The 27,459-nt window shown below is 40.5% G+C and overlaps 1 long non-coding RNA gene across 2 annotated transcripts in view; it reads right to left on the reverse strand.

The window, feature by feature from the left end:
* Window positions 1–3,167: 3,167 nt before the first annotated feature.
* Window positions 3,168–27,459, reverse strand: part of LOC109493357 — an 83,874-nt gene continuing 59,582 nt past the window's right edge. The window contains exons 8-11 of one of the 2 annotated variants that reach the window (XR_006588009.1): window positions 23,232–23,467; window positions 22,655–22,831; window positions 3,411–3,453; window positions 3,168–3,318 (exon numbers count right to left, since the gene is read on the reverse strand). This is a non-coding gene — a long non-coding RNA (uncharacterized LOC109493357). The remainder of the gene's footprint in view (window positions 3,319–3,410; window positions 3,454–22,654; window positions 22,832–23,231; window positions 23,468–27,459) is intronic. The other variant, XR_002737296.2, reaches the window with a different exon arrangement.

Consider the following 27,459-nt stretch of genomic DNA (forward strand, 5'->3'; position numbering starts at 1 on the left):
GCTGGCTGTCTTGGTTGATAGTGCATGTGACTCTTAATCTTGGAGTTATGATTTCGAGCCCAATGTTGGGTGTAGAGGTTACTTTAAAAAAAAAAAGAGGCAAATCTCCTTAGATTTTGCCTCATGTCCTTTATCTTCTAGGACCCCGTCCAGGATTTCACATTACATTTAGCTATCATGTGTCCTTAGGTTTCTCTTGGCTGTAACAGTTTCTCAGACTCCATTTTTGATGACCTTGACAGTTTTGAGGAGAACTGGTCAAGTATCTGTAGGATGCCCCTCTAGTGGAATTTGTCTGGTGTTTTTCTCATGATTAGACTGGGGCTGTGGGTTTCTGGGAGATATGGCCCAGAGGCAAGGTGGCATTTCATTACATCATGTCAAGGGTTCACATTCATTTTTATTAGCTGTCGCTCCCACTGTTAGAATGTTAAGTTCCACAAAAGTAGAGACTATTTTGCTCATAGTTTTATTCCTAGAACCTTGAGTAGCATGTAGTACATAGTAAACCTCTTTAATTATTAGTTGATGGGATTAATGAATAAATTAGAGAAAAATGACCAATATACTGCCTACTGCTTTTGCATGTGAAATGAAATATGGGTCAAGAAGATTCGTTGAGCATAGGTCAAAGGCACTAAAACCCTTTCAAATAATATGGCATATCCGTGAGATAAATCTAAACCTTCATGCGAATAAATAATTAACCCGAGGCCAATAGTACACTCAAAATCATTAATGAATATTGATTTTCCTTCTCTGTAGGGCTGCTTCTCTCTGCTGCACCACAATGCCATTTACAGAGCCAGCCATGATTCATTGTGTTTTATTTCATTTCTACCCAGGGTCTTCTTTCTCTTGAATGATGCTAGCCTCTGTGAATTAAAAAATGTATATCTATTTGGCTGAGTTGGCCTATACATGAGAAGGGTGATTTCATGTAGGTGAGTTTTGAGAGGCAGAACAATGAGCTCATGCATGATGGGAAGCTTGGCTTGCCCGGGAGAGAATTCAGGAAGAGGATTACTGAGCCCCTGTAGCTGCATCAAGGGCTCAGCCAACTGACTTCATGGATGTACAGGAGCAGGAGGAGGAATCTGTTGGCAGCCAGCTAAATGTCTTTCCAGGAACACGGTGGAAACTGATTAAATATATATACCATCATATGAATTGATAGAGGGAACCTGGGGGATGTCTCCGGCCATTAGAACACCAAACACCAGTGGGGGCTCCCTGGTGATCATGAAGGAAGTTTGTTTTCTGGCATGAGCTCTCAGAGAATAAAATCCCTGAAAGGAAGAACTATTTGTATTCCATTCAGATTTCATTTAACCTTTTCTTTTGGAAGCCCCAGTAAGAAAGGCACATTTGTCAAGGCTTCAGGATGAATGGGGAAAGCTTTTGTGCATTAAACTTGCAGATATCTAGAAGGACTTACTGGAAAGGCAGCCCTGGGCTGGGAGTAGGAAGACATCCACTCTAGCTGGCCAGGCAGTGGGGGTTCTCAGATATTATCACCTCCATTGAGTCAATTTCCTGACCGAGCATAATCCCCCAACCAATTGATTTGAACATGAATTCCCTAGGTAATTAACAGCATTGGGTATGGCTGGTCAGAATATTTGTTTTCCCCAGCATCCCTCAGAGTATGTGACTTAAAGATCAAATACTAGAGAGTTATCGAAGAAGTTTAACACATTTCGCTTAACTCATACTAGTATGACATATTTTGTGTTTGCGTGACTCTAAGATGCCATTGGTGGTGGCTCTAGGGATTTAATACATAGCCTTTGGGGGAAAACAATCACAACAAGACACATTCCAGTCTCAGAAATGTTAGTATGAGGGAAATCTATGATATAGAGCTGAAATTTGGGGCGTCAGACAGCAACAGAGTGCTTGCAGTGCTTCCTGGGACCTCAGTCTGCAGGGCTCATACGTCTCACAGGCAACCACCGTGCTTCCTGGGTGCCGACATTAATGCTTAGTGTTCCAGGTTTTCCAGGATTCCTCAAATTTAGCTGGTCTTGGAGGCTGCCTGGAAAACCATCTTGGTGCCACCTCCCCTCCGGCTACTCTGCTTGCTCAAGCTGAATAGTAGTGGTGGTCTGCTAGGCCTCTCTGTTCCTAAACCCTTCCTTAGAAGATACAAGAATTCAACCCTGCTGTCACTGCTGGCCACTTTCTGTTTCTCACCTATCTGGTTTCTTGTGTCGACCAACATCAGTCTCTACCTTCAGTGAATTCTCTAAGGTTCCCTCTGTCTATTCAGTCTTCAATCCCCACCATTCTCTATATTGTATCCTTTACTGCATTCCCAATACATTTCCATTTTTACCCAACATAGGCATTCTTTCTCTTCTATTAAAAAAAAAAAAGAAGAATTCTGGGCTTTTCCATATTTGCTATAACATACTAAAGCTCCACTAACACTACCACACCAACAACTAGCATTTATTGAGCACTTACTGTGTACTAGACACTGCGTTATGTGTGTATGGCCTCATAATTCACTGTAATTCTGAGGCAGATTCTATTATTATCTTCTCTTACACACAAGGAAAATGAAGCATGGTGTGTAGGTCACTTGCCCACATTGATACAGCTAGAAAAGGAAGGGCCAAGATTCCACCAGGTCTGCCTGGTTGCATGGAACAACCTTATAACCAGCACTCTGCAAGACTTCTCCCTTTGCTAGAGGTCTGCAGCTGTTGTACAAATAGCCTCTGTGAGTGGGCTCCTTGGCTGGATGGAGAGGTGAAGGAGAGAGAGGATTTGAAGATAAAGCCCAGGTTCCCAGCTTGAATAACTGAGTAGATAGTGACACCTTTCATCCATGTCACAAATTCAAAAAGAGGTTCGCGAGGACTTTGGCATATCCCTTCTCCACTGTGAATCCCATCATCTTCTTGAAGAATTTCAAGTCCAACTCACAGTCTGACCTCACACTTCGGCCAATCACGTTCTTGACCTCTTTGTCCGGTGACCTTTGGGTGGACTCCATGTCAGCCATGTGCCTTCTTGGCTGTGCTTGTTCCTTGTCTTCCTCAGAACTTTCCTCATAAGAAATCTCACGTTTGAACAGGGAACGTACCCTTCCTGTGTCCTGCCAGCACCCTCACTGTAGCTACTCACGCCACACATTCTTCTGCCTCAGTAAGACCACCAGGACTTCAGCCTATCTTTTTTCTCCGCATGTGTAAACTCTGTCCTGTCTTACTCTTTTTCCAAACCAGCCAAACCCCATGGATGGTGATTCCTACTTACTTCTGCAGCCTCTGCTTTTGCCATGGCCTTGTCTCTCTTTGTCTCCTTATTCTGGGTAAAACAAGAAGGAAAACAGAATTGTTTTCTGTTGTAGAGGGATTATGTAGAGGGATTATGACACTTTCAGTTCTAAAGCTTCTCACCGTCTCTTTGGTCCCCATTACTTTCACATACTGCTTCCTCTGTCTGAAATAGAAACAGAAATAAAAGGGTAAATGATCTAGTCTATCCTTTTAACAACAATATAACACGGATATTATTATCTCCATCTTCTGTGAGTATGTAACTAAAATAAGTTTTAGAAACTTGAATTTCTTTTCTCTCTTAAGGTTACATAGGTAATTAGGAGAATCAAGTCTCAAACATAGGCTTTCTAACTTCAATTCCTATTTGCCTTTCATTCGGCCTCAACATAGCCTGATTCATTAATCCCTACTGGTCCTCTAAGCCTCCCTTATAAGTACCTGACATGAGAAGCCCTTACTGACTGCCTTTTCCAGATACAGGGTTGACTCAGTGCCCTCTTCTGGGCTTCCTTAGCACCTGTGCATTCCTCAGACTTAGCCCTTTCTGCACCCTTTGGAATGACAGGATATAGTGGTCAAGATCATATGTATTTGTATCTTTAAGACCACCTTGGGCTTAGTACACGGTAGACATTCAAACTCGGTTTCCCTTCCCCAAAGCCATGTAAAGGCCCCCCTGGGCACTGCAACTCCGTTTCATCTTCTTGGGGCCATCTGAACTGCAAGAACCACACAGATGTTACTGTTCCTTTCAAGACCTTCAAAAGCTCCCAAGCCTACGTTTTCAGGAAGCCTTCAACATTCACCTTAGAAAATTCTAATCAATATTGCAAATTAAATGTATGCTTTTCTGGCCAAGCTACACTGCAAATGGAGGTTTTCACATCACACCTGAAAAACCTGTTAGCTGGGGAGGTTAATGACTGTCTCAGTTGTTCAGTGTTCAGCCCTGGCTTTTTAAAAAGCCCACAAGTGAATTTTACTGGTACGAGCAAAGGCTTGATGATAGCATAGTCTCCGGGGTAGAAGTGGTGATAGGGGCAATGGAGCAAAAGAACTCTTTCCATGTATTGCTTTCCTTAAAAGTACTGGCCTGGCCAAAGCCCTGCTTAGATGACTCATTGATCTCCGCCTTTGGCTCATGCCAGAGCCTCGCCTGCTGGGTTTTCTGAGTTTCTGGTGAAGCCTTCAGTGCGCCATGCAGGAAGTGAGGTCATGATTGTTTTGGCAGTTTGGGCGGCGTTTGTCCCCTGGTAGCAGCTGAAGTTTATCAGTAGGTTTAGCCTTTGCACTTTGAGAAACCAACTATTATCTCACCCACAATTTAGAATAATAAAAAAGTCCACGGCAGCAAAATGTGCAGTAAGTAAAGATAAAGAACAAACGACGGAGAATCTGGTGTCCCTGTCGACATCAGCCCCCAGGGCACACATCCTATCCATGGTCTGATAGAGTCAGCAAGAAAGCTCCTCCTGCATTCTCTTTCTTTCTGGAATAAGCTTCAGATGAAGAAAATTTTTAGAGGGCAGCTGAGAGCAGAGAAAATGATGTGACAACTTTAGTTAATAATTTAGATGCAGTTGCTTCCTGAAGTGACTTGTCATAGAGACACTAGGTTTAGGGATACTACTATTCTTCATCCTGGAGGCTTGTCTCCTTCCTGGGAATTGTCAGCAGAGCAGCTAAAAGATGGAGTAGGGCCCCTACAGTAGTTGCTAGAACTGGCTGGAAGAACCTGGGGACTGTGGGTCTGGGATCCTGCATGGACTGTTCCTGCACCAGGAGGGACACTATCTGGATTTCCGAGTTGGTTCTAAGAGTGAGATTCTGTAAGCCTGTGCGTTATACCAGGATTCTCTTTGTAACATTTTGCCCTATAGGAACCGCCAAGACTACAAAGTAACTAAAAAAATTTATTAAAGTCATTTCAAATCTTACTTTAACTATCCAAAGCAATGGAAAAGTAACATTATATTGTCATCGAAATTGTCTAAGATTGGTTAAATAGCTGAGACACTACACTCTTGTTAACTGGAGAACAAACACGTAGATAAAAGCTGTTGAATAATTTATGATAATTCATCAAGCAAGGGGGGACTCTTTATGCAAATACAGTGATTCTGGCTTGACTTCTTCAAGTGCCTTTGTTTAGTTTTAAAATCTGGAATATATTGTGGGCCTTTGTAGTTATAAACCCAACACACACACATATATATGGATTTATAGTTTGGGGGGGTCTAAAAGTTATTGTAGAAATGATTGGAGGCTCATCATGTTGGAAGATAAAAGAGAAGCTTGATACAAAGTGTGGACCTTACAAATCACCCTGTGAACTTACTCATTCTGTAAACACGCTCACCTTCAAATCTCTTTTCCTTCTCTTTCTCCATTGTCCTGGCTTGGAAAACCCCAACCCGAGATGAACCCATCAAGCCACTGTTCAGGGCTTCGCCCTCATTCTCTCACCTAATGGGTTGGAGAAATCACTTACACAACCTTCATGCTTTTCCACCCTCATCCTTTCCAGCTGCCAGCACCGTTGACCCAATGACTGCTCCCTTCTTCTTGACTTCTTACCACTGTTTAAAAATATACTTTAAAGTTTTTTTGCCTCATTGTTTCAATGAAAACTAAGGCTTTTTTCCCCTTTTCACAGGGCTAAGATAACGCTTTTCACAGAAGCAGAACACAGTGATTTTACTGATGAACAAACCACTCAGAGAATGGACGCTCTTTCAAATTTTGGAGAGAGCCCTTCTGATACTGTCTCAAACAGAAGACCTATATTGCCACTATAAATGCTAGTGTCTTCAAACTGTGGTTCCTGAGTACCTAAAGAAATTCAGGGGGTGAGGTCAGCAGGCCCTATAACACTCTGGGTCAGCCTTGGCGTTGACCATCAGCTGACTCCTCTTCATCACTCCTCAGAGATTGAGACTTGAGGAGACAAGTGGGTTCATTTCACCAGTGAATCACAGGGCCTCAGAGAGAGATTTATAAATACCTGTGTGGTTTCCACTAAGGTCTAAGTAGGTGTGGGTGGGACAGGGGAATGCCCAGTGTCTAGGGTGTCGACTGACAGGGAGCAGACATGATTCATGGGCCTAGTCTCTCTGGGAGGGAAACCCAATAGCTACCACACTTCCACAAATGCTTATCCCATGCACCTTCTGCCTGCAAATGCCTGCATTCATTTGCAGAGTTACTTTTTTACAGTATCTTTTACAGCAATTGTTAACTTCCAGCTCTAGAAAAGAGTATGAGGGAGTTCAAGTCACTGCCAGTACTCCTGCAGGAAAAAGAACCAGCCCTCAAAACTGAGTTACTCACAATGTGAATTCATTGAGTAAATAAAGGCTGAATGATAATGGGAAGAGTTACTCATATACGGTAACAGACACTCACTGCCATCTGGCCTCTTCATACCCACATTGCTCCTTCCTCTAAATGAGGTTAATGGGAATTAATACATATGTATTAGGGAAAGGAAGAGTTCCTTGGGGACGTGAGCTAAATATCAGCACAGTGCCTTCACTAGGTAGACATCAAGGGTGCTTGGGGAAGCACTGAGTCATGGTTGAAAGATAAATTACGTATAGATTAGTCAATATCTTGCCAATTACTCTATTCCTAAATAGGACATTTCTGAGAAAAATCCTGGCATCCAGCAGTTCAAACAGTGGCATTTTGTTATGCTATTTTACAGGGCAATTTCCTTCCATGTGGACTTGCACACAAATAGACAGCAGACACTTTTTTTTATATACAAGTAAAATACTTCAAAATTGTATCTGCAGTAATAGCAGTCATTGAGTAGGGAAATCAGTCATCACACGAGACATTGCTTGGTGAAGAATGTCCCTGAAATGTGTGATATTCTCGGCCAAGTGGTGCATTTCTGTCCTACCCAGAAAGAGCAGAGCATTTGAGCAGATCTTCTTGCATGTAATCTCTCTGATTCATATCAATGCCTTCTCAAGCCCATGTTGTTAATTATTTATACAATGCTCATATTGTGAAATATGTATCATGCATTATGAGCATTGGACAGGGCTTCTCTATGGCTTATATCATAGTGCTCTATCAACCCACTATATAAACAACCTCTCTCAGACATAGGCTTGCATGATTACCCTGATGAATTGATCTTGTTCAGACCCCGTGTACATATTAGAGCAATGTTTTATCAGTATATAGAGATATACACACACTCAATATTCACTGGTGTTAAGATAAATATTGTGACTTTGTGGTGAGGAAGGCCTCATTGCATCAGATGGTCCTTATCAGCCATGCAGATAGGAGTGAGTCAGCTTGTAGCTTGGTTGTCTTATTGTTTGGGGTGCTTCCCTTTCTCATCTAACCCAGGAAAGGGTTCTGTTCTTCATCAGATCAAACTCCTGTGGGATGGTCTAAGCCTGTGTCTACTGGAGAAATCTGAAAGCATTCAATCAGTCTAATTTGACTAAAGTCTCTACTCTGTTGACTTGCATTTATTGACCACTTAGCGGTGTATCTTGAGCACTGTGGGAGATATTAAAGAACAATAATCCTTTAAAGAGTGTAAGCATGAATTGTTCAAGATTGAAATTGTTTTTTAATGGCTTGATTGTGATATAATTCATATATCGTCCAATTTATCCATTTAAAATGTACAATTCAATGGTTTTTTAGTGTACTGAGAGCTTTGTAACCATCACCACAGCCAACTTCAAAATACCTTAGTACCCATAAAGATAGACTGTGTACTGATGAGCAGTCACTCCTCAACCCACTCCTCCCAAATCTCCTAGCCCCAGGCAAAAACGAATCTACTTTCTGACTGTGGTTTATCTGTTCTGGACATTTTCTACAAATAGAATCATACAATATGTGTTCTTTGTGAGCGGCTTTTTTCACTGGGCATAATGTTTCCAAGGTTCATCCATGTTGTAGCATGTATCAGTGCTTCATTCCTTTTCATTTTATTCCTTTTTAAATTTTTTATTCCTTTTTTTACAGTGGAAATAATATTCCATAATGTGGATATACCACACTCTATTTATCTATTCATAAATCAGTAGATATTTATATACTTTCCATGTTTTGTTGCTATGAACATTTGCGTACAAGTTTTTGTCCTTACGTACAGTTTCATTTGTCTTGGATATATTGCTAAAAGTAGAATTCCCGGGTCATATGGTAATTCTATGTTTACTATTTTGAGGAATTTCCAGAATCCTTTCCAAAGTTACCGCACCATTTTTCATCACCATTTGCAGTACATAAGGGTTTCAATTTCTCTGTCCTTTTCAACACTTGTTATTATCTGTCTTTTTTATTACAGCCATCCCTATGGGAATGAAGTGTTATCTCATTGTGGTTTTGATTTGTGTCTCCCTAATATCTGCACTATTAATGTTGATCATCTATTCATGTGCTTATTGGTCATTGTATATCTTCCTTGAAGAAATGTCTATTCATATCCAGTATGCCCATTTAAAAATTGGGTCATTTTTCTTATAATTGAGTTGTAAGGGTCCTTTTTGTATTCTAGATACAAGTCCCTTATCAGACATATGATTTTCAAATACGTTTTCCTGTTTTATGGGTTGTCTTTTCACTTTCTCAATGGATTTCACGGAGGCACAAAATTTTAAATTTTTGTAAAATTGAATTTACCTAGTTTTCCTTTTGTCACTTGTGTTTTTGGGGTCATGTATAAGAAAGCTCTACCTAACCTCAGGTCATGAAGGTTTACACCTATGTGAAAGTCCTTGTTGATCTTCTTCCTAGTTGTTCTATCTATTATTGAAAATTAGGTATAGATGTCTTCAACTATTACTTTTGAATTGTCTATTTCTCTTTTCAATTCTGTCAGCTTTTGCTTCATGCATTTTGGGTCTCTGTTGTTATGTGCATATATACTTATAGCTGTTATACTTTCCTGATGAATTGACATTTCTGTTATAAAACATTCTTCATCCCTAATAATTTTTGTTTTAAAGTCTATTTTGCCTGGTATTAGAATAGTCACTCCAACCTTTGTTATGCTTTCTGTTTGCGTGCTATATCTTTTTTCATTCTTTTAGTTTGCATTCTGAATATATAAAGAACTCTTATAAAACAATAAGAAAATGGCAAACAACCTACATGATTCCCTATGACACAGCAACTGCTCTCCTAAATATATACCCAACAGAAATAAGTGCATATATTCAAAAATCAATGAGCCCCAGACTGTTTGCAGAAGCAGTATTTACAAGTTTCAAACTATAAATAACCCAAATGCCCATCACCAGCAGGATGGATAAGCAAGCTTTGGTATATACATACAATGAAATGCTATATTTCAATGAGAATGAACGGTATATAACCACACACGATAATATGGCTAGATTGCACAAACATAATAGTGAGTGAAAGAAGACTAATAAAAAAGAGTGCATTTGTATGAATCCATTTAAATAAGGTGTAAACACAAATAAAATTAGTCTATGCTGTTGAAAGTTAGGATAGTGGTTACCCTGAGACGGAAAGGAGAGTTACTCTCACACTCTAAGGCTAAGGTACCAGAAGGAAAAGTGAGGGGGAGATTTTGGGGTACTTATGTTGGTGTATCTCAATCTGGGTGCTGGTTACTCAAGTATGGTTACTTTTGAAAATTAATTGATATATGTACTTTTCTATATATATACTTCAATAGCTTTTTTTTTTTCTAAAAAAGAGGACTATAACTTGAATGAAATATGGAATACTTTGCATTTTCTATTAAAAAAAAACTAGCATATACTGAAACCTGACGAAGATGGCACAATTTTTTTTTTTTTTTTTTACTAAGCTCACTTATGGATAGATACAAAACATTTAATTAAAGTACTGGCAAATCGAATCTAGCATCATATTGAAGGAATAACTCTCTAGGAAACTGAATGATTTCATATTAGGAAATCTAAAAATAGCATTGGTCACAACAATGAAACTTTAAGTTCATCCTGACAAATGTCAAAAGGCATTTAACAATATTCAATATTCATTTGTGGTAAAAAGTTAAATAAATTGCATATAGAATATCCCTCAAGGGTGCCCGGGTGGTTCAGTTGGCTGAAGTTCCAACTCTTGATTTTGGCTCCGGTCATGATCCCAGGATCATGAGATTGAGCCCTGTGTCAGGCTCCACACTGAGCATAGAGCCTTCTTGGGATTCTCCCTCCCTCCCTCTCTCTCTCTTTCTTTTTTTTTTTTTTTTTAATTTTTTTTAACGTTTTATTTATTTTTGAGACAGAGAGAGAGCATGAACGGGGAAGGGGCAGAGAGAGAGGGAGACACAGAATCGGAAGCAGGCTCCGGGCTATCAGCCCAGAGCCCGATGCGGGGCTCGAACTCACGGAGCACGAGATCGTGACCTGGCTGAAGTCGGACGCTTAACCGACTGAGCCACCCAGGCTCCCCACCTCTCTCTCTCTTTCTCTGTCTCTGTCTCTACCTCTACCCCTTTCCCCTACCTGAGTGTGTTCTCTCTCTAAAACAAAGCAAAACAAAACAAAACAAAACAAAACAAAACAAAACAAAACAAAACAGAAAAAAAAAGAATACTCCCTCAACATGATTAAAAAGTTATCTCAAGCCAAGGAGCTTACATCATACTTAAAAGCAAAACAATGGAGCAGTGCTTTCCAAATTTATTTTGTCAAGGAACATGATTTAAACCATAATATATTGAAGCACTACCAGTAGGAGTCCATGACATATATACAACACTATGTTAAAACGGGACTTTTCTTGTTGACTCAGAGTTTCAGTTGAGGTCTCAAAATTTGAGAACAAATACAATTGTTGTTTAATATCTCCATATCCCGCATCCCTAGGAAGATGCTAGACTGTCTATGCAGGCAAAGGCTAAGAAATTGTGAAATCATCTGCCAGCATTAGCCTGTCATTACCTCTAGGCTATAAAAGAGAAGACAAATGAGTCATTGTAATTGAAGGTGCCTGTGTTGACTATTTTTTTGGAATCGTTAGTAGGCCATGTATTTCTCCTGTGGAGGAGGAGAGGAGGGTCCTCAAGTCAAGAAGAAGGGCTTCAAGAGACTCATTTGAAAACTTTGACATGGGTCCCCTGGCTAGAGAGACTGGAGCTGGTGTCTGATTGATGCCTGAACAGTTTAAAGGGAAGAGGCTGTGACTAGTCAGGAGGCCCAAGATAGTGAAGCCAAGGGAAGCTGTTGTATTGGAAATAGTCTAACTTCCTGAGCTGTGCAAGGCAAAGAATGTGTGAATTCCCATGGGCCAAATGGAATGGAGCTGGATTGTATCATCTTGAAAGGGACTCTGGCCAGTGTGATTCCAAAGGAAATCATTGTACTGGTCATTAGCAGTTGGAGGAAGGGAGCTGTTGATGAGAGATCCTAACAACAGTCATGGTGAGTTGCAGAAGAGGGAGCCTGAAGAACTCACAGAAGGGCATCAAGAATCAGTGTGTCATCAAAGGAGTCTACCATATGGAGAGGGCATCTACTCCAGGTTCCAACTGCACCAGCCAAGCAAGACCCTTCTGTCCCTTAGTTGTCCTTCCTTGTTCTATCTTCCTCCAAACTCCCAGCCCATGCCCAACCTGAGAAGGGTTGAAATAGCAGCTTGCAAGTAGATGAGGTGGTAATGCCAGATATGGGAAAAGAAGTCAGCCAAAGCTCCCACTCCCGCTCCCTGCTCCCACAGCAAGATTCCAAGCTACAGAAAAAGGGGAGACATTTTTCCTCAGATGACAAACTGGAGATAGGCAATTATGATACTGGACTGAACTTTCATTATCTGAAAAAGACCAGATAAGCTATGGACAAGGTTGTGATTTAAGCAAGGAGGGGGAAGAACAATTGAAAGAACAGCTCTGAAAGGCCTGTGGTGAGAAAGAATAAGCTTGCCTTTTCTTAATTCTCTATGTATGCTAGCTCATTTTGAAAATTCAGTACACATACATGCACATATTGGTGCATTTACAAATACATATTTTTATAAGAAATTATTAAAAAGTTGACTTATGTACATTTTGAAACATTAGAACAGGACTGAACTCAGCAATAAGAGGAAATAATTTTTAGTTGTTAATAAGCACAAAATATATCAATAATAAAGACATCTTTTATTTTACATTTTGTGCTATCCAATAAGACCCAAGTGATTCAAATAGGAAAACATTGTTTTTGTGTCTGTTCAGCTCACGTCCAATTACTACAAAGACTAGTGCTGCGAATTGCATCCTCACATAAAATACCGTATTGCTGAGACACCTGGGTGGCTCAGTTGGTTAAGCATCCAACTCTTGGTTTCGGCTCAGGTCATGGTCTCACACTTTCATGAGTTCGAGCCTGCTGGGATTCTCTGTCTCCCTCTCCTTCTCTGCCCCTCTCCCACTCACACTGTGTCTGTCTCTCTCAAAATAAATCACTACACTTAAAAAAAATACTGCATTGACTCTACCTCTGTATTTTTTCATTGCAGCATTACACAAAAATCCCCTTTTTCACAGGTACCACAAGTAGTACAGAGAAGAAAATCATTAACATCAACATTGTCTTCCAAAGTCTCTGGAAGCTTAGTGGGGTGTAATGGAGAATGTTCTGTCCCACAATATGCACTGAGCATGAAGTACCTCTCTATTTACAGCGGATAGAAATCCTGAGGACAAATAACTTTTATTGTCCCTTACTGCCTGATATTTATTTGTTCACGTTGGGTATTGTTTCTTCTTGGAGAATTTTCATCTGTGTTTCTAGAAACTACAGGATGACATAGATAAGCTTGTCTTTGAAGTGTTCTGACTTTGGGCCTGTTCGATTAAGATGGTTTGAAACTCCTAATACTGATTTTCTTTTATATAGCAGGCTTCCTTCTTTGACTTGTGCTGAACTTCATTGTATAAAGAGAATAATACTTATTCATTGTTAAGTATCAAATACTGGCTAAATCTCTTATAATTAAGATTTAATTGAATGCTTAGACCTATGGTAGACACCATTATTTGCCATGGATGAGGAAGCAGAGGACAGAGAAAGTAATTGTCTAGCCAAACTCCACTACTGCCCTATATGGTCTTCAATAAAAAACCAAAAAAAAAAAAAAAACACAAAGGAAAAAATTTTTAAAGTGTATTTAATAAACAATAATATTTAAATAATAAGACACATAAATGTTTATAACATGATCAATCATAATTAGGCAAAAATAGGATAGTAAATGAAGCTTGTGTAACAAATATAAAGATTAAAGATCATTCATTTCTTTATTTAGCCATTTGATGCCCTCCCCTGCAACTTTCTAGTGTTCTCAAATATCCACAGAGATTTTTGTACTACAAATTAATTTATACTTTAATTTAATTTTGGTAGTAACAATTAATGTGGGATTTACACATTTAAAAGGCTTTAAGGTGTACAATACAGTATTATCTATAGGTGCAAGGTTGTACAGCAAGTCTCTAGAATTTATTCATTTTGCATAACTGAAACTTTATACCCATTGAACAGCAACTTCTCATTTCCCTCTCCCCTCAGCCTCTGGCAGCGGCCACTCCATTCTTTGCTTCTATGAGTTTGACTACTTGAGACACCTCATATAACACATGGAATCCTGTAGTATTTGTCCTTCTGTGACTGGCTTATTTCCCTTAGCATAATGTCCTCAAAGTTCATTCATGTTGTCACATATTTGTAAGTCTGATAACATTCCAGGGTGTGTATATACCACATTTTAAAAATCCATTCATCTCTCCATGGACACTTAGGCTGTTTCTATATCTTGGTTATTGTGAATAGTGCTGCAGTGAATACAGGAGTGCTATTATCTCTTAAAGATCCTGATTTCAATTCTCCTGGATAAATGCCCAGAAGTGAGATTGCTGGAGCATATGATTGTTCTATTTATAATTTTTTGAGAAACCACCACACTATTTTCCATAGCAGCTAGACCATTTTGCATTCCCATCAACAGTGTACGAGGGTTCCAATTTCTCCACATCCCTGCCAACACTTGCTGCGTTTTGTTATTTTAATAATAACCATCCTGACAGGTGTGAGGTGATATCTTACTGTGGTTTTGATTTGCATTTTCCTGACAATGAGTGATGTTGGGCATCTTTTTATGTACCTATTGACCATTTGTGTGTCTTTGGAGAAATGTCTATTCAACTCCTTAGCTCGTTTTTCAGTTGGGTTAGTTTCTTCACTCTTGAGTTGTAGGAGTTCCTTATTTTGGAAATTAACTCCTTATCAGATGTATGGTTTGAAAATATTTTCTTTCATTCTATAGGTTGCCTTTTTACCCTATTAGTTTTTCCCTTTGTTGTATAGAAACTTTTTTAGTTTGATATAGCCCCATTTGTTTATTTTTGCTTTTGGTGTCATATCCAAGAAGTTTTCAAGATAAATGTTATGAAGATTTTTCTTTTTCCCATGTGTTTTCTTCCAGGACCTTTACAGTTTCAGGTTTTATGTTTAAGTCTTTAGTCCACTCTAAGTTAATTTTTGTTTATAGTGTAAGATAAGTGTCCAACTTCAATTTCATTCTTTGGCCTGTGGGTATCAGTTTTCCTGGCACCATTTGTTGAAGAGACTCTCCTTTCCCCCATTGTGTGTTCTTGGCACTCTTGTGAATGGATTTATGGATTTATTTCTGGGCTTTCTATTCTGTTCCATTGGTCTATATGTCTATCTTTATGCCATGCCATACTGTTTTGATTACTGTACCTTTGTAATATACTTTGAAGTCAGGAAGTGTGATGCCTCTAGCCTTGTTCTTCTTTTTCAGAATTGATTTGGCTATTTGCAGTTCCATATGACTTTTTTCCATTCCTGTAAAATTGTCATAGGGATTTTGACAGGGATTGCATTAAGTTTGTAGATTGTTTTAGGTAGAATGGACATTTTAATAATATTAAGTCTTCCAATGCATGATCATGGGATGTCTTTCCATTTGTTGATGTCTTTAATTTCTTTGAGCGATATTTTGTAGTTTTCAGTGTACAAGACTTTCACTTCCTTAGTTAAGTTTATTCCTAACTATTTTATTCCTTTTGATATTTCTTTAAACAGGACTGTTTTCCTAATTCTTTTTCAGAATGTTTGTTATTAGCATATAGAAAAATAACCGATTTTATATGTTGATTTTGTGTCCTGCAACTTTACTGAATTCATTTTTTTGTCGTAGCTGGCATGTGTGTGTGCGTGTGTGTGTGTGCATATGTGTGTGTGCATGTCATCTTTACAGCTTTCTATATATGATATCATGTCATCTGTAAACAGGGACAATTTTACTTTCCACAGAGTTTACTGAAGGCAGATCACTGCATAATAAAGTTGGTATCATAAATCACTGAGGAAAGAATAGTTTATTCAATAAATTGTGTTGGGATATTTGGCTATCCATTTGTCAGGAAATGTTCTTCGAACCATACATCAAAATAAGTACCAGATGATTTAGCATTTAACTCAAAATAGTGAGCCATAAAAATTCTAGAAGAAAATATAAATGTACACAAAAGGCAGAAGCCACACATTTAAAAAATGACAATATAAAAATTAATGCATTTCAAAACCACTATACACCAAAAATGAAAGGTTAACAAAAAAACTCAAGGATAACCATAACTTTCATGGTAGGATAAGATCAGTATCTTTTATAAAAAATAAATTTATGATTATTACAGTAGACAAGTTTCCAATAGTAAATTGGGCAAAGGACATGAACACATATCATAGGAGGAAGATCACCAGCGGTGATGAAAATGTTCCATTCTACTAGCAGTTGGAAAAATACAAATAAGAACAACACCAACAGATAGATTCTTCCCAACTGTGAGGACGAGGACATGGAGAAAATGGCAGGTCAGCTGGGACCTGGGAGATACAAAAGTCAGGAGGTTGGAGATAGAAGTAGGGACTGCCTCCAGGCAGACGTAACTACAGAGCAAAGGCATATCAAGCCAGGCTCCTCTGGGACTATAGCAAACCTAGATATTTGGGTGGTAGAAGAGATCAGAAAGATACACAGGAAGTTTTCAATGGTGTGTTTTGTTATTTTCTTGAAATGACTTACTGATTTTCAGGGGTTGGCCAAAAACAAACAAAAACTAATACATCAGCATATAGTGAAAAATAAAAATAAAAACAAGCCAATCAAAATATGCAGTTTCCAGGGGTTTTGTTTTTCTAGAGATTTTAGCTAAAACATGAAAAATCTCATTCTCTTTAAGAAATAGTTTTGAACCCAAAAGGCAGTGGGTGGACCAGACCAACCCCCAAGTTGTATGGGTTCTGCTCCTGGAGTACCTGGTGCCATGATCCTCAATCATGGCTCTCCAAGAGCAGGGAATCTTCAGACCCTTCTATCCAGGGGGTCATTTTCTTTTATAGTAGTGTTTGGGTGCCATAATAGAGCTCAAAAGCACAAATGCCATTCATGAAAGAATGAATGCTCTTCAGAGTTCTTTAAAAGTTCATTTTCAACATATTAGCTTTGTCAAAGGACCATTTTATATTTGCAGTACTCCAAGAAGAAGCCAGCAACTTCTAAAAGTTTTCTGAAGATGAGAAATATGGGGAAGAGAGAGAGATGATGCGAATGAATAAAATAACTAAGAACAACTGCATAAATGTTGGTCCTGGGGAATTTCTCTTCCAGATCGGCATTGCAGGAGTCTGCTGCATTTTTCAAACCCCACGGTCTGAGATGCAGTCCATTTTTGAGGCTGATTTCTGTGTGTGGCCACTGACAATCCTGCGTAGCTGTGGCCTAATCGATTTCCTTTCCAGTAGTAGATATTTTCTGCTTTTCCCTATCTTTTCAAGGTGTTTTACAATAACTTAGGTTAATTAATCTTCTAGGTGTTCATTCATGTCGCCAAAAGAGGAATCTCGTCCAACTCTCCTACACGTATTCTTTCAAAATTCCTCAAAATTTGGACGTCCCTCATTCCTTAACAGCAGTTTTCCATGTTCACAGTTCTGTCTCATCTTGGAAATTAAATTCAGCCTTGCAAAGAGGCATTCTCTCCTTTCAGTAAGGGGCATGTAACATGGGCACCAACCTGTTTATATTGATAGTTCAAAGCCAAATTGGCCCCAAAATTTACAAATGATTCTTAGTTAGTAGTTTATTAAGAATGTTTTGGTGAACAATAAGCTACCCACTCTGACCTCTATACCAAAGGTTTATAGAGAAATTTTAACAGGATTCTGTCACTCCAGACCCAGCATGGCCATATTGAATGATGGCTGAAAGACCAATTTTTACTTTTTAATTTCAAAAGCATAGGTTTTTAAAAAAAATGTATTTATTTGGGAGGGGGGCACAAGTGGGGGAGGGGCAGAGAGTGAGGGGGACAGAGGATCTGAACCAGTCTCTGTGCTGACAAGCTGACAGCAGTAAGCTGGATGTGGGGCTCGAACTCACAAACTGCAAGATCATGACCTGAGCTGAAGTCAGATGCTCAACCGACTGAGCCACTCAGGTGCCCCTCAAAAACACAGTTTTGTGGAAGTATTCTCCCTATGTCCATAGAGCCCTCATAACTATCTCAAAGATTAGAAATAAATCTTGTTCTCTGTGACTTTTCTGTAGCCAACTGTGACAAAAATATATTAAGCATGCAATAAACATTTGTTATAGATTGAACCTGTGGGAGCAATAATCACTTTTCTTGAGTACCTGCGTATTTCAGGCCAAGTGAAATCCTGGATTTATCCACTCTCTTCCAAAAGAAACAATCATTGTGGTAAGATATTTGGATTAATAACATCATTTCATGTTTTAGTTTGCATAGTACTCTTCCACGCCATCAATGTGCTGTGCAACAAGGCCTCCTTATAATGTCTTCCAGAAGGCCAAACTTTCTCAAACCTGAGGAATTAAAGTCTGGTAGATTGTAAGCTACTCCTCAAAAGTTAGTTAGAACTTTGTGAAATTTCTTTGTTGAATAGCACTGAATTCATTCTCAATCAGCTTGAAAATGCATCACCGCCCTCTGAACAGCCAGTAGCAGATTACTCATTAGGTCTGAAATAATCTAATAAGATAGGACATGGAAGGTAAGTATTAAAAAAAAAAAAAGGGGGCACCTGGGTGGCGCAGTCGGTTAAGCATCCGACTTCAGCCAGGTCACGATCTCGCGGTCCGTGAGTTCGAGCCCCGCGTCGGGCTCTGGGCTGATGGCTCAGAGCCTGGAGCCTGTTTCCGATTCTGTGTCTCCCTCTCTCTCTGACCCTCCCCCATTCATGCTCTGTCTCTCTCTGTCCCAAAAATAAATAAACGTTGAAAAAAAAATAAAAAAAAAAAGAAAAAAAAAAAAAGAAAGAAAGAAAGAAAAAACCGGCCAACTGAAAAATGCTTATTTTGTGAAATTTTAGGTTTCAGTGACTTAAAATGTTACCTATATACAAAGATTGGCATCTGAAGGTTTTTTTCTCCACTGTAAAAAGGTATGAAGACAGCAAACATACTGTTTTGATCAATAAAGCAACAAGGCTCAGGAAGGCCAGAGGTTTAGGGTGACCAGCTGGGCTGAAGTGTTTTCTGAGAAGCAGAACTTTGGTGCTAAAACTAAAAAGGTCCCTGGAAAACCAGGCCGATTGGTCACCCTAGCACGAGTACTAACTGAGAATCCTTACCCTTAGATTCTAGTTCCAGCCCTAACTGTAGGTTGGCCCTGCCCTGGGCGAGATATGCGATCCTATTTCCTTACCTATAGAATGAATAATCAAATGGTAACTGATGCTTCTATCAGCTTTGAAGTGAATAGTGTTCAATATTCCACGAAATATATATATATATATATATGTCTTTAAAATATATATTTGGTCTTTGTCCACATTCCTGGCACAAAGCTCCTAAAACCCTTGGGATTTCCTAAATGAGAAGTGGGGAAGAGTCTTTTTTTATGTTAATGAGGTGACTTTTGAAAAGACCCTAACCTAAGGATGGGGACTGGTTACCAGAAGAACTAACCTTGTAATTAGAGATTGGAACTTTTAGTTCCACCCTCTCTGACTTCTGAGGAGGAAAGTTTAGAGAGTGAGTTCAATCACCAATGGCCAATAACTTAGCTAATCATGCCTATGTAATGAAGCCTCCATAAAAACCAGGAAAAGGACAGGGTTCGGAACACTTCCAGGTTGGTGAATGAGTGCAGTGCTCCAAGAGCATGGCAGCCCCAAGCTTTCCCCCACACCTGGCCCTGTGCATCTCCTCCATCTGACTGGTCCTCACATATATTCTTTTATAATAAACTGGTAAACATAAATAACGTTTCTCTGAGTTCTGTGAGCCGCTCTAGCAAATTAATTGAGCCCCAGAAGGAGGGACCTTCCGATCTCTAGCCCGCGGGTTAGAAGCACAGGTGGGTGACAATCTGGACTTGGGATTGGCATCTGAAGTAGGAGGGGGGCAGTCTCATGGGGCTGAACCCTTAACCTGAGGGACCTGACACTACCTCCGGGTAGACAGTGTCAGATTTGAGTTCAATAGCAGGTCACCCGGCTAGTGTTGGAGGATTGCTTGGTGGTGTGAAAACACACACACACACACACACACACACACACACACACACGCACACACACATACATTGGACTTGGTGTCAGAATTGGAGTGATATTCTCAGGACTCCCATCTTCTATGAGAATATGAAGGGGAAAAAAAGGTTAAGTAAAGCTTGCTTGCGGGGTGGGGGGTGGTCACTCAATTACAGCAGTGAGCTGATGGACCATATCTGTCCCACCCTTGGCTGGTCTTTCCTAAGAATCCCGGGGGCTCCTTAAGAGAGGGCTGGAAGAGAGCAGAAGCCAAATCAGCTACGGGTCCCCTCGGTATTGACCACACTTGCGTCCTCACAAAGCAGTGAGGAGCTCCTCACTGGGTCTCAAATAAGAAAAGGCCCAGACCCTGCCTGTTTAAGGGTGTGCATCCCAGTGTGTGCCCTGCAAAAAGTTGAAATGCAAAAGAAAATTTAATATGATCAGCTTTTTCACACAGATCTTGGACACTTTCAACCCAGACTGTGACTTCACCACAGCCATGGCCCAAAACCTCTCAGAATGAGGAGGGCAGGAGTGATCACAATTTAACAGGCTGGGGAGCCAGTGCTCAGAACACCCCCCACCCCCGTGGAGAGGAAGACTACCCCCCAGGAAAATGTAGAGCAGGAGAGGGAAGCCCAAAGGAGGAAAGGAACAAAGGTTGGTTCTGCTGGCAGGGAGAAGATAAAGTTGGGAGTGGAGAAGGAGAAAGGTAGTGTCAGCCAAAGGCAATAAACAGGCCTTCCACAAGTGCCTCAGAGCAGCACTGGGGAGGCGAAGGAAATTAGCCCATTAATAAAGGAGAAGGGAAGGAAATGACTGCTTCAAGAATGTCTGGGGCACTCAACTATTTAAAAATATTTTTAGTAAGAAATCTAAAGAGGCCCTGCATAAAGAGCAGGCGATCAGCGTCAACCTGACAGTCCTAAGAGGTAATAATGCTAAGTGAGGACAGCTGAGAAAGCCAAGTAGCCAGGAGCCTGTTTGTCAGGCAGGTGGGGTAAAGAAAGCTGTCATCTTAAGGAAGAAATCCGTCAAGCTGGTTATTTTCTTCTGGGGAGAACATTGTAGTAGCAAGAGGATGGGCCTTCCATGGGCTTAGATACTCCAGGTCTGAATCCTCTCTCTAATGCTGAGACCTCGGGCCATGTTCCTAGACTTTCCACTTCAAAGTTTCCTCATCCGTAACATGGAGCTGTGAACAGTTCCCTCCCATGCAGGTGCATATCGGGATCCCAGGAGACCATGCGAGGGCGCCAGAAACGGCAGCTATTTGCCTTAACAAGCCTACAACCTCTTCTTCATGAAACCCCAAATCCAAAAACTTCAAAACCAAAAGGGTTTTGATAACTCATTTGGCAACAACAACGTCATCTAGAATTACTTTGACAGTCCAAACTAACCCAAATTGATTATTTATGTTTTCTACTTACATTATTTATTATTTTAATATTTATATCTATATTATTTTAAATATTTATGTTTACATTATTTGTTATATTATATTGTTTATATTGTGATAATATCAGACTATTTATATTTTACATGTATCCCACTTAAAGTGAATATTTATATATTTAGCTACGGAAACATTAATGTGTTTGATTAGGGGGTGCTGCCTCAGACCCCTGTGGGAGATGTTACGTAACGTGCAGCAAATGCACATATCTTCCCTGAAGTCTAAACAATTCTGAGTCACAGCGGTTCAAAGAGTTTTGGAGAAGGGCATATGGACTCACACCTTGGCGAGTCTCGGATCCACCCCCTCATTAAGAATGGCACAGCTCCAGCGTGGAATCCTGACCTTATAGCCCAAGTGGAGGATCAGACCCAGAGTAAGTTCCTCCCAAATTCCGTGAGGACTTGACTCCGCCAGCCCTGCTCAAGAAAATGGCAGGGGGGAGCCTAATTTATTAGCTGTTAATGTTGTTACGCAACAAACTCGATCTCCAAGTTGCAAAAACCCAGTTGGAAGAGGTAAAAATGTAAAGTGATCATAACGACCAGAGTGTTAACCTCAGAAGATATATGAGTTTCATGGGAAGAAGTTTCCAGAAGTCAGAATGACACTGAAGCTCATGAATTTGTTTTTTTAAAGTACTACTTCTATTCAGCATTAATTTCCTTTTCTGTTGTGGTTTAATTTCAGTCTTAACAAATTCAGCCAGGATTTGGGGCATGAGGATAGGATAAGTAAGCTGAAAATTTGGATATGCAGATAATGGAAAGGAATCTGCTCCAACTGGGCAGTCAGGACTTGGCAGGGAGGCGGGGGGGGGGGGGGGAAGATGGCAAAAGGGCGGTAAGAATGTGTTAAGCAAGGAATCGGGCAAGGTGAAATTGGTGTAGAAAAAAGAGGTGTGTGTGAAGAGAGGCAGAACCACCCCTACCAACTTGCCTGGGGCTTCTTGTGAACTGGTGCGTGGGTGTGTATGGACACGTCTGTGTGCTATGCACACACCTTACTGGTCCACATTCCATCCCTCACCAAGTCTCTCTCCTCTTCCCCACGAACATACTGTAATCTCCACATCTCCACCCACCATGCCCGAGCGGAAAATGCACTTTCGACAGCCCTGTATTTCAGGCCTGGGACAAGGCACGTGTAGCTATCATCCAAGTTCACCTAACACGGTGCTGCATCCTCTTTCCCAGTTGCTAAGGTCCCCCTGCAGGAGGCGGGATGGCGCAGTGGTTAGGAGTGTGGCCCTATGCTGGAGTGTGAATCCTAACCCTGTATGAGTTTGGTGGTCACTTAATATCCCTGCATTCAGTTTCCCCTTCTGTAAAATGGGACAACAGCCACAGTGCTTTACTCACGGGGCTTTTTGAGGCTTAAATGAGGCAGTTCTTGTACAGCTGACCACAGGGCCTGGCTCAGCGATTTCTCCGTCCAGGGGCTTTGTGCCCTGTGCTTACGGCAGCTCCAGGGCTCCCAACTATGACAAGTAGCCTGTCTTGCAGAGACATCTCCAACCCCTGCTTAGACAATTGAACCTAAAATAAAAACAGTATTTTATGGTGAGGTCTCTCCGGCTAACAGCTGTTAATTTGGGGGCTCATTATTTTCTTTTTTTTTTTTTTTTTTTTTAAATTTTTTTTTTTTCAACGTTTATTTATTTTTGGGACAGAGAGAGACAGAGCATGAATGGGGAGGGGCAGAAAGAGAGGGAGACACAGAATCGGAAACAGGCTCCAGGCTCTGAGCCATCAGCCCAGAGCCCGACGCGGGGCTCGAACTCACGGAGCGCGAGATCGTGACCTGGCTGAAGTCGGACGCTTAACCGACTGCGCCACCCAGGCGCCCCGTATTTTCTTAATCATATTAAGCCCTCAGTCTCCAAATCTCTCAGCTAAACTGCCCCGCCACTTCCTGCTTTCCCACAAGCAAACTTACTCCTGGCTCCTTTGTCTGTTCTTGGCCCTCTTGTCAGTTGTGGTGGTGTGCAGGGTAATCCTAGTTGTGCAGATTTGTTTCCATGGGACAAACAGGGTGGGACCCGGGCCGAATCTACAGGCAACACGGCAGCCTCACGTCTAAGTTGCTTGCCCTGTTGGTGTTGTTGCAAAACTTCCAAGTTTTATTGGCAGAAAGGATTCCAAGAATCTTTTTTCAACTTCAGATAAGAAATTCTGGAAGAGAGACCATTCAAATGATATCCCTTAGAATTTGAAAAATGTTCACTGGCCTGTCTCCTACTATTATTTATGTACTTCTTATTTATGTTGAGAGTTGATCCTTTGATTGTTGGAACGCTGTCCTTTATTTCACGTATCTAGTGCAGTCTTATCGTCAAAAACCAGGAACAGTGGTAATATAAGAGGACTCCGAATACAGCGCGGGGCAGGGCTCCTGGAACGCCCGGGTCTCTGCCACTGCCCCCCTCTGAAGCTGGTCAAGATACAACAAAGGCATCACTTAACATGGCCTTTATCCCCTCTGGGGATTGTGAAGCTCTGAATCCTCTGCTGAAAGGAGAACTGAAATTACTTCAGTAAAATGAACATAAAGGATTAAAAAACAATGGGTAAGAAGTAGGAGAGGTGAGAGAACAGATCTGTGGAATACATACTTTAGCCAAAATATGAAATTTCTTCACTTCAACACTTACTAGGATGCCATCCAGAGATAATTACACCATTTATTAAGCACTCCCTGTGGTGGGCAGAGCGGCAAGCCCTTGGGACATTAATCTATTGTGAATCCTAAATCCTGCAAGGTGAATGTTATGGCTGTTTGAACGGCCTCATACAGAAGAGAAAACTGAGGCTCAGAGGGGTTTAGGAGGCCAGTAGACCATGGGGCCAGGATTCAAGGTAAAGACCGTTCGTCTCCAAAACCGTCAATTTGCCACATGTCATCACACCTTTTTAGGACTGGTTTCAGTCATAATACAACATCAGCAGTGAATGTGGAAATGTGACCAGATTTTCTTCCTTGTTTTTAAATTTTACCATCTCCTATGTCCTGATGATTCCCTTTTGCAATTTCTATTCATTTATTCACTTATGTATTCATTCACTCATTTATTTGACATGTTCTCTCTCTCTCTCTCTCTCTCTCTCTCTCTCTCTCTCTCTGTCACACACACACACACACACACACACACACACACACATACACACACACAGAGGAATTACTATTATAATCACTGTCCTTGAAGAACTTGCAGTGGAATCAGAGTTTGCTGTAGTGAAATTTGCTACAAAGTATAGATTTATGCATTTTACCAGAAGATAAAGCCAAAAGAAATAGAGGTAGGATAACAGTTTGCAGACAAAAGTTAAAGAAGACATCTTAGCAGCATACAAGGCGGCTTAAATTAAATGTTATTTATGCTTTATGATTGCTGTTTGACAATCTCCCCATTGTTTATCAGCGGCACTACAAATTACTATGAAGAAAAGCTTCTCTGTGCACGGGGTAAGACAAATTCACTTTCTGTTTCTGTTGACAAGGGAATCAGAATCAGTTTGGTGCCATCTAAGGTCTTCCAAAACAACATGAACACTGTTCATGTGCATTTTCTGGGAGAAGGCAGAAGGGGTTAGCATGTTTCTGGACTGAGGGCCATGATAACTGTCTACCGATATTTAAAGGGTGTAAATGAAGACCTGATTGCTTTAAGACATGATGGTACTTAGTTTACTAAAGATGCAGAAGAGCTGGGTGAGGCATGACTGAACTCTAGACCCCCCCAAAACTTTGTACTGAGGGCCTACCAGATATAACCCAGCAGGGAGTGAGCCTTGGGCTCTGAGAGGAGAGAGCCCTTACAGATTGTATCAGCGAGGAGGTGACAAAGATAACAGTCTATCTGGTGGCCTCCAGAAAGACTTTATGAGGGAAGATGATTGCAATTTAATGGCATTCCAGGAGAGGGAAACTATTCATGGACCCTCCACTGAGGAGAGAAAAAAACAGAAGTACCTCCAGCTTTAAGAAGAGTGTAAAGGGCAGACTCAAGCTCAGGGAAGTGGATGGTTGATTGTACAGTTTGTAATCACCAGCCCTCACTTCGTTTCGTTCTCCTCTGACTCTCCACCTTTCCTCTGCATCTCTTTGGAACTTTTCATGGAAGCGTGGGATGGGAACAGAGTAAAGGCTCTCAAAGTAGTTAAATTGTATTCTTTTTTGGCAACTCTAGGGAAAGGCTCTTTAGATTAATTTAGAGCTATTAATTATTAAGAAGTTATTAAGGTTAAAGTTTCTTGGAACACTTATGGATATCATTTATCCAGATAACAGGTCCCAAGTTTATGTGGGTAATTGGATTTTGGAGCTACATACTCTAATTTGGGGGTGAGAGGAGGGTATTGTTGCACAACAGGATGGAACCATGTAGAAAGAGATCATGTTAAATGTTTTCATCCACAATGAAGGCTAACTCTACAGAATTTAGATTTTTTTAATGACCTATAAATGCCTTCAAAAAGACAATGAATTGATGAAGTCTTTTGATAGGTGTAAGTCACAAAATTAAGAGACTGTTTGTAACAGATGCAACCGACGATAGGGCACTCAGAGCAGACAGAAAAACAAAAACAAAAACAAATAAAACAAAACAAAACAAAAGCAAAAACAAAAACCTTCTCTAGAGCAGAGGGCATGAAGATGAAAAGAACTTCCCTTCTGCCTTATGTAAGAAGTGGCTGATGATTTCTTTACAAATACCGAATAGTATAAGTCCTAAATAAGAGGCAAAATGTCTCAGTTCCATCCAAATGCTATAAATGTAGTTAAATGGGAACATACGGTTATTTAACATTTCTATAGGACTGTCTGTTTGCCAAAAGATTTATAATCACTGTTCCTGAATATTCACGACATCTCTTTAAAGCACAATTTCCCATACAGGGACTATGAGGCCGTGGGGATGGTGGAAGAATTCCAAAAGAGTCATGGGGATTGGAACTGTAGTATTTCAAACAGCTGTCTGGTGGTGATGCAAAACTGGGGGCTAGAGGAGGGAGATACAGAGATCCCAGCACCCTGCGTTCCCTGGGCAAGTCTCCCCCTGGACCCCCGGCCCTTTCTCAGGACCAGGCCTGACCCCCTGCAGCATCCTGGGCTCCGTCCACTCTCCTGTCCTCTGGAGCACCAGGGGCACCTGAACCCCTTGGGAGCATAGTATAGAAGGGGCTTTCGGAATCTATTTGAATCCCAGCTTCCGTCCTTGCTTGCTGGATGGCTCTGGCACATTTCTTACCCATTCTGAGCTTTGAGTACTACATCTGCAAAATGTTAGCTATTCATAATGCTGTGCAGGGTTGTGATAAAGAATGAGTAGGAGGAATCACGCAGGCTTATTTCACTTAGCATAATGCCCTCAAGGTCCCCCATGCTGTTGCACATTGCAGAACTTCCTTCTTTCTTGAAGGTTGTATAGTATTCCACTGTATGTAAACACCACATCTTCTTTATCCATTCATCTGTCGACGGACATGTAGGTTATTTCCATACCTTGACTCTCGCAGATAGTACTGCAATGAACACAGGAATGCAAATATCTACTCAAGATCCTGAATTCAATTCTTCTAGAAAAATACCCAGAAGTGGGATTGCTGGGTCATATGGCAGTTCTATTCTTAATTTTTTGAGGAGCCTCCATACTGTTTTCCATAGTGGATGTACCAGTTTGCATTCCCACCAACAGCGTACAAGGGTTTCCAGTTTCTCCACACGTGTTGCCTTATGTTTTCTTTGAAAACAGCTATGCTGACAGGTGTGAGGTTATATCACACTGTGGTTTCAATTTACATTTCCTGGGTGATTAGTACTTATAGTTACCAATAATGTGCGGTACACTTAAAAATTTGTTAAGAGGGTAGATTTCATGGTAAGTGTTGTTATAACAATAAAATAAAATTAAAAATAAAGTAAAAAATATTTACACAGATAAAAATAAAATATAAATTAATTTCAATGTATAAACTACCTATAACATACTTAACACATTGTAGGAGCCCAGGGATTAGTAGTAACTCTGTTCCCATAATCTCTCCCGGTGCTTCTTTGATGTTTCAGGGAAGCAAAGACTTTTTCATTTGGAGAGCTGAACTCTGAATATCTCTGACTAAAACAAATAGGAAATGCATACATACATATCTATAAAAATAAATAG

The sequence above is a fragment of the Felis catus genome, chromosome D3 (assembly GCF_018350175.1).
Source record: "Felis catus isolate Fca126 chromosome D3, F.catus_Fca126_mat1.0, whole genome shotgun sequence".
Classification (NCBI taxonomy): Eukaryota; Metazoa; Chordata; class Mammalia; order Carnivora; family Felidae; genus Felis; species Felis catus.